At 43.7% G+C, this 6,742-nt stretch overlaps 1 pseudogene; it reads left to right on the top strand.

Annotated features, from left to right (window-relative positions):
- The window catches only part of LOC113381132, a 6,935-nt pseudogene extending 1,770 nt beyond the window's left edge, over positions 1-5,165 (top strand).
- Positions 5,166-6,742: the final 1,577 nt, after the last annotated feature.

Here is a 6,742-nt window from a genome sequence, read left to right as displayed (position 1 = left end):
GGAGAAATCCTATGTTGATGTTGGTGTATTTTATTTTGAATAAAATTTCACACCCATCGGACGAAAGGGAATCCGGTTCCTATTCCGAACCCGGCAGCGGAACCGTTTACAAGTCGGGCCCTCGCAAGAGAGTTGTCGGGGTAACCCAAAATGACTGGAGACGCCGTCGGGAAATACGGGGAGAGTTTTCTTTTCTGTATGAGCGTTCGAGTTCCCTGGAATCCTCTAGAAGGGAGATAGGGTTTGGAACGCGAAGAGCACCGCAGTTGCGGCGGGTGTCCGTATCTTCCCTCGGACCTTGAAAATCCAGGAGAGGGCCACGGTAGGTGTCGCGCCGGTTCGTACCCATATCCGCAGCAGGTCTCCAAGGTGAAGAGCCTCTAGTCGATAGATAAATGTAGGTAAGGGAAGTCGGCAAATTGGATCCGTAACTTCGGGATAAGGATTGGCTCTGAGGATCGGGGCGTGCCGGGCTTGGTTGGGAAGCGGGCGTAGGCCGATGTGCCGGGCCTGGGCGAGGTGAAATTGTTCTTGTGACTTAGATCCGAGCTCGGTCCCGTTTCTAGGCCCCCCGCGGATCTTTCTTGCTGCGAGGTTTCTGTGCCGGCTTCGGTCGGTCAGTCGTACTCTTCGGCCGCCATTCAACGGTCAGCTCAGAACTGGCACGGACTAGGGGAATCCGACTGTCTAATTAAAACAAAGCATTGCGATGGCCCTAGCGGTGTTGACGCAATGTGATTTCTGCCCAGTGCTCTGAATGTCAACGTGAAGAAATTCAAGCAAGCGCGGGTAAACGGCGGGAGTAACTATGACTCTCTTAAACTACTTGGTGGGAGTGGTTGGGGTTCTTTGGGACCTCAGCTAGCAAGTGGCCTTCCTCCTCGTGGGTCCCACCGTGAGTACCCCTTCGGGGGGAAACTAAGCCACCTCTGTGCCTATGGACCTGTGGGCTGCCAACCCACTCGTTCCTATTATCAGTCGGTTCTAGTAATAATGCAAAGCCTCGGATGAATAATTCAAACTCGGGGGGCCCGCAGGCCCTTCCATACTGACTGACACAGGAAATCATTCTTGCCGCTATCCCGAGTGTAATAAAGTATTTAATACCGTAGTAGGTCGTGGAGTGCACGAACAAAGGCAACACAAAGAGTGGTATGATAGCAGGATGGCGACGATAGAGCCAAAGAAAGCCAGATGGACGGAAGAGGAACAAGCGCTCATGGCTAAGGAAGAAGCAGCTTTAGTGATTAAGGGATCTTCCCATATAAACAAAGCCTTCTGTCTGTTACACCGGTCGAACTCTGGAGGCCATTAAAGGCCAAAGGAGATCACCGAAGTATAAAAGCCAGGTTGCTGATTTCGTTAATATGATGTCTAACCAAAATAACACCGAGCCTTGTTCTCCGGTTACTACAGATACCACCGGTAACGCACTATTAGAGGCACTGTCACAGGCAGTCTCAAGTACAGTAGAAAAATTTAATGATAAATTTCTGACGAATATCTGCCACTCAGTTAGCGCAATAACGCTAAGCGACCTAAAAGTAAGAGTTACTGACTATCTTAAGTCAATCTTTCCTCAGAAAAAAACAAACACCACCAAATCACATCAAAAGCACAAAAAGAGGAAAGCACCCTAAAAGACAAAATAAGAGACAACTTAGGAGGCACCAATACAAAATTACTCAACTACATTGGGCAAGAAACCCAACGAAGTGTGTCCAATTTATTCTAGATAACAAAGTTGTGTCTAACAAACCTTCAGCAGACACAATGACACAATTCTGGACCAACGTTATGACCGGGATTCTACGCTATCGCCCGGGTCGGAAAAAGCGAGAACCCAAGATCTCTCGCACATATGGAAGCCTATAATCCCAAATGAAATAACTAAGAGCTACCCGGCCAAAAATTCAGCGCCCGGACCGGACGGGATATCAGCTAGCCTTTTAAGATCGATACCAACAAACACCTTGGTAAACCTGTATAACATATTTTTGTTCATGGGTAACATCCCCGAACAACTATTAGAATCTTACACTACGCTGATTCCCAAAAAGGATAATGCTGAGAATCCCGGCGACTTCAGACCGATTACGGTCTCATCAGTGATTACAAGGCATTTCCATAAGATACTAGCTAAACGAATGACAGAGTCGATTAAAATTGATTATAGACAAACAGCTTTCCAGCCGATCGATGGATGTGCATATAACATATTCGCACTTGATTATCTACTAAAGTATCACAGGCAAAAATTTAAACCTGTATTTATTGCTTCAATCGACGTCGCAAAAGCGTTTGACTCGGTATCACATAAGGCACTAATTGATACCTTAAAATTTTACAACCTACCTGATAGATGTGTGGATTACATTAATAATATCTATACGGACAGCTGGACAAGACTCCGGTATGAAAACTGGTACTCGGATCCCATTAGTCCGAGGAGCGGTGTGAAACAAGGAGACCCTTTGTCACCAGTTTTGTTCAATCTTATTATTAACAGACTTATCGAAAGTGCCCCACCTGAGATCGGGGTTATGATGGAGGGAATGAAGCTAAATATCTTAGCCTTTGCGGACGATATTGTTCTTGTGGCATCGTCTCAAAAAGGTCTTCAAGTACTGCTTGACCACGCTGACGACTTTCTATCAAAGTGTGGCCTTATAGTTAACAACGCCAAGTCATTCTCTATTACCATCAGAAATGTGCCACACGCAAAGAAATCGATTATTGATAAGAGTATTAAGTTCAGGTGTGGTGGTCGTGATTTACCTGCTCTCTCCAGGGTAGAAATATGGACCTATCTAGGTGTATCTTTTACTCCGGAAGGTGCCGTATTGTGCGACCTGAAAGAGAAGTTACAGAGCATTATTGAAAAGCTATCCAAAGCACCAATAAAACCTCAGCAACGGCTATTCGCTTTAAGAACATTCGGGATTCCTAGACTACTCCACCAATTGACGCTGGGTAACACCACACTTGGGCTTCTTAAAGGCCTTGACACAACTATAAGAAAAGCCGTAAGATCCTGGCTGAGGCTACCAACAGACACAACTAACGCGTACTTTTATGCAAGAGACAGAGACGGTGGATTATCCCTTCCGTCTCTAAGATGGTTGGTGCCTCTTAGAAGAAGGGTAAGACTTCTAAATTTAGGAAGGACCGAATCAAGTTACCATCAACTTGAATTAGAAAAATGTGTCAAACGCCTTACTGATAATGGGAATATTATAACTTCGGTCAAATTATTAGATGATAGATGGGCCAAACTGCTTCATAACTCAGTAGATGGTCGAGCGCTCGCCAAATCATCGAAAGTTCCACAACAACACCGATGGATCACCGATGGCACCAAAATCCTATCTGGTCGGGATTTCATTAACTGCACACGGCTCAGAATTAACACTATGCCGTGCAGGAGCCGTACAACTAGAGGCCGCCATGAAGATAGGTTCTGCAGAGCAGGGTGTAACGCTCTCGAAACACTAGATCATATTTTGCAAACATGCCATCGGAGCCACAGACAAAGGATTGACAGACATAACGCCGTCACTAAATACCTGAAACGAGCCTTAGAAAAGACCCATTCCAGAGTGGACTGGGAACCTAATTTAGCTAATTTTCTGCTATCAGGAAAGGTCATTAAGAAAGAAGAATTAAAAATAATATCTACGCGTGTATTGATTGGTGGACTGAACGGTTTTGGAGCTTGGACAAAAACAACGTCCATAAAACGACAAGGAATAGGGTAGGATGTACCTGAGTTCAGCGTGCTGCCTGCGCATAAGATCCCATCAGGCACAATACTAGGAGTTAGGTTTAGTGGGTATTGCCTTCGGGTCGAGTCCCACGCTGCCTGGTCAACCTGGCGACCGGCGTGCGTAAATGCATTCTCTTCCTAGCCAAAAAAAAAATAAATAAAAAAATAGCCAAATGCCTCGTCATCTAACTAGTGACGCGCATGAATGGATTAACAAGATTTCCACTGTCCCTATCTACTTTCTAGCGAAACCACTGCCAAGGGAACGGGCTTGGAAAAATTAGCGGGGAAAGAAGACCCTGTTGAGCTTGACTCTAGTCTGGCATTGTAAGGAGACATGTAAGGTGTAGCATAAGTGGGAGATAGTAATATCGTCGGTGAAATACCACTACTTTCATCGTTTCTTTACTTACTCGATTGGGCAGAAAGCGTGCGTCGAAAACTTGCGTTCCGACTGTCACGGTTTTCTAGAGCCAAGCGCATAAGAGTGGTGTGAGCCATTGCGCCGATCGCCAACAATACTCTAGCGTGATCCGATTCGAGGAAACTGCTAGGCGGGGAGTTTGACTGGGGCGGTACATCTATCTAATAATAACGCAGGTGTCCTAAGGCCAGCTCAGCGAGGACAGAAACCTCGCGTAGAGCAAAAGGGCAAATGCTGGCTTGATCCCGTTGTTCAGTGTGCACAGGGACTGCGAAAGCATGGCCTATCGATCATTTTGGCTTGAAGAGTTTTCAGCAAGAGGTGTCAGAAAAGTTACCACAGGGATTACTGGCTTGTGGCAGCCAAGCGTTCATAGCGACGTTGCTTTTTGATCTTTCGATGTCGGCTCTTCCTATCATTGCGAAGCAGAATTCGCCAAGCGTTGGATTGTTCACCCACAAATAGGGAACGTGAGCTGGGTTTAGACCGTCGTGAGACAGGTTAGTTTTACCCTACTGATGAATCGTCGTTGCGATAGTAATCCTGCTCAGTACGAGAGGAACCGCAGGTTCGGACATTTGGTTCACGCACTCGGTCGAGCGGCCGGTGGTGCGAAGCTACCATCCGTGGGATTATGCCTGAACGCCTCTAAGGCCGTATCCTTTCTAGACAAAGTAAGCAACGATATCTCTAGGAGTCTCGTGAGTCGAAAGGCTCAATACAATGTGATTTATTAGGTATTCGGCACACGCCGTTTATCGCACGAGCCATTTTAGCCGAATGAGGCGCTGGATAGGGGCGATATCCGTCCGTTATATCTGTCTTGCCTATAGCGGTTGATCATGGGTTACTAGTTCGATGTAGAGACTCGGAATCGTTTGTAAACGACTTAGGTACCTGGCGCGGTGTTGTACTCGGCAGAGCAGTAACCACGCTGCGATCCGTTGAGACTCAGCCCTTGGCTTGGGGATTCGTCATGTTGGCTTGACGTCACCCCACGCTATTAGAGCATAAGCCTTAAGCCGTCGCATTGCAGCATGCCACAATCAGTAGGCTTGACAGTCGAAAACTTGTACATGCTGTACATGTGACACTTCTTCGGTATCTACCTAGCTATTTTGTACAACGTGCACGTAAACGACAAATTTCAATACTAGAAATATTCATTATTTCTTTCAATAACCATAATGTCAAGAGAATAGTTATAAATATTTTGTAAGTTTACGAAATATATGTTTTTAAGAGAAACTTTTCATAATTTTTTAATATAAATATATGATATATTTCATTAAATTCTAAATAGGAAGAATGTTTTTTGCTGAATTTCTTGGAAATGCGTACAAGTTGCTAATAGGCAAAGTACGTATAAGTTATCTATAATGCAAAATGCGTGCAAGTTGTCAATGTGTAAAATACGTGCAAGTTGTCAATTTGCAGAATGCGTGCAAGTTGTCAATTTGCATTATACGTGTAAGTTGTCAATGTGCAAAATACGTGCAAGTTGCTATTTTTATATAATTTTTGTAATATACTCTAAATAATTAGTAACTTCCAACCTATAAATTTTTCGATTCTTTTATAATAAAATATTCAGTATATTTATTTCCTTTTTAACAAAATATTCAGTATTAATATATAATTTCAAACTACATCAAGTAAACTTTCAGGGGACATTTGCGAGTAAGCCTAACCTAGAATCATGCATCGAAACAGGTTAAAAACATTTTCCGGCTTTTTGAAATCAGTAACTTACGGGTACATCAGACTACATCAAGTAAACTTTCAGGGGACATTTGCGAGTAAGCCTAACCTAAATCATGCATCGAAACAGTTTAAAAACATTTTCCGGTTTTTTGAAATCAGTAACTTACGGGTACATCAGACTACATCAAGTAAACATTCAGGGGACATTTGCGAGTAAGCCTAACCTAGAATCATGCATCGAAACAGGTTAAAAACATTTTCCGGCTTTTTGAAATCAGTAACTTACGGGTACATCAGACTACATCAAGTAAACTTTTAGGGGACATTTGCGAGTAAGCCTAACCTAGAATCATGCATCGAAACAGGTTAAAAACATTTTCCGGCTTTTTGAAATTAGTAACTTACGGGTACATCAGACTACATCAAGTAAACTTTCAGGGGACATTTTCGAGTAAGCCTAACCTAGAATCATGCATCGAAACAGGTTAAAAACATTTTCCGGCTTTTTGAAATCAGTAACTTACGGGTACATCAGACTACATCAAGTAAACTTTCAGGGGACATTTGCGAGTGAGCCTAACCTAGAATCATGCATCGAAACAGGTTAAAAACATTTTCCGGCTTTTTGAAATCAGTAACTTACGGGTACATTAGACTACGTCAAGTAAACTTTCAGGGGACATTTGCGAGTAAGCCTAATCTAGAATCATGCATCGAAACAGGTTAAAAACATTTTCCGGCTTTTTGAAATCAGTAACTTACGGGTACATCAGACTACATCAAGTAAACTTTCAGGGGACATTTGCGAGTAAGCCTAACCTAGAATCATGCATCGAAACAGGTTAAAA

This window comes from Ctenocephalides felis, unplaced genomic scaffold, assembly GCF_003426905.1.
Source record: "Ctenocephalides felis isolate EL2017-DRISC unplaced genomic scaffold, ASM342690v1 CF-g0.4_SCAFFOLD_02623, whole genome shotgun sequence".
In the NCBI taxonomy this organism is placed as follows: Eukaryota; Metazoa; Arthropoda; class Insecta; order Siphonaptera; family Pulicidae; genus Ctenocephalides; species Ctenocephalides felis.
Note: the sequence above shows the minus strand (reverse complement) of the source record. Positions and strands in the feature narration are given on the sequence as shown.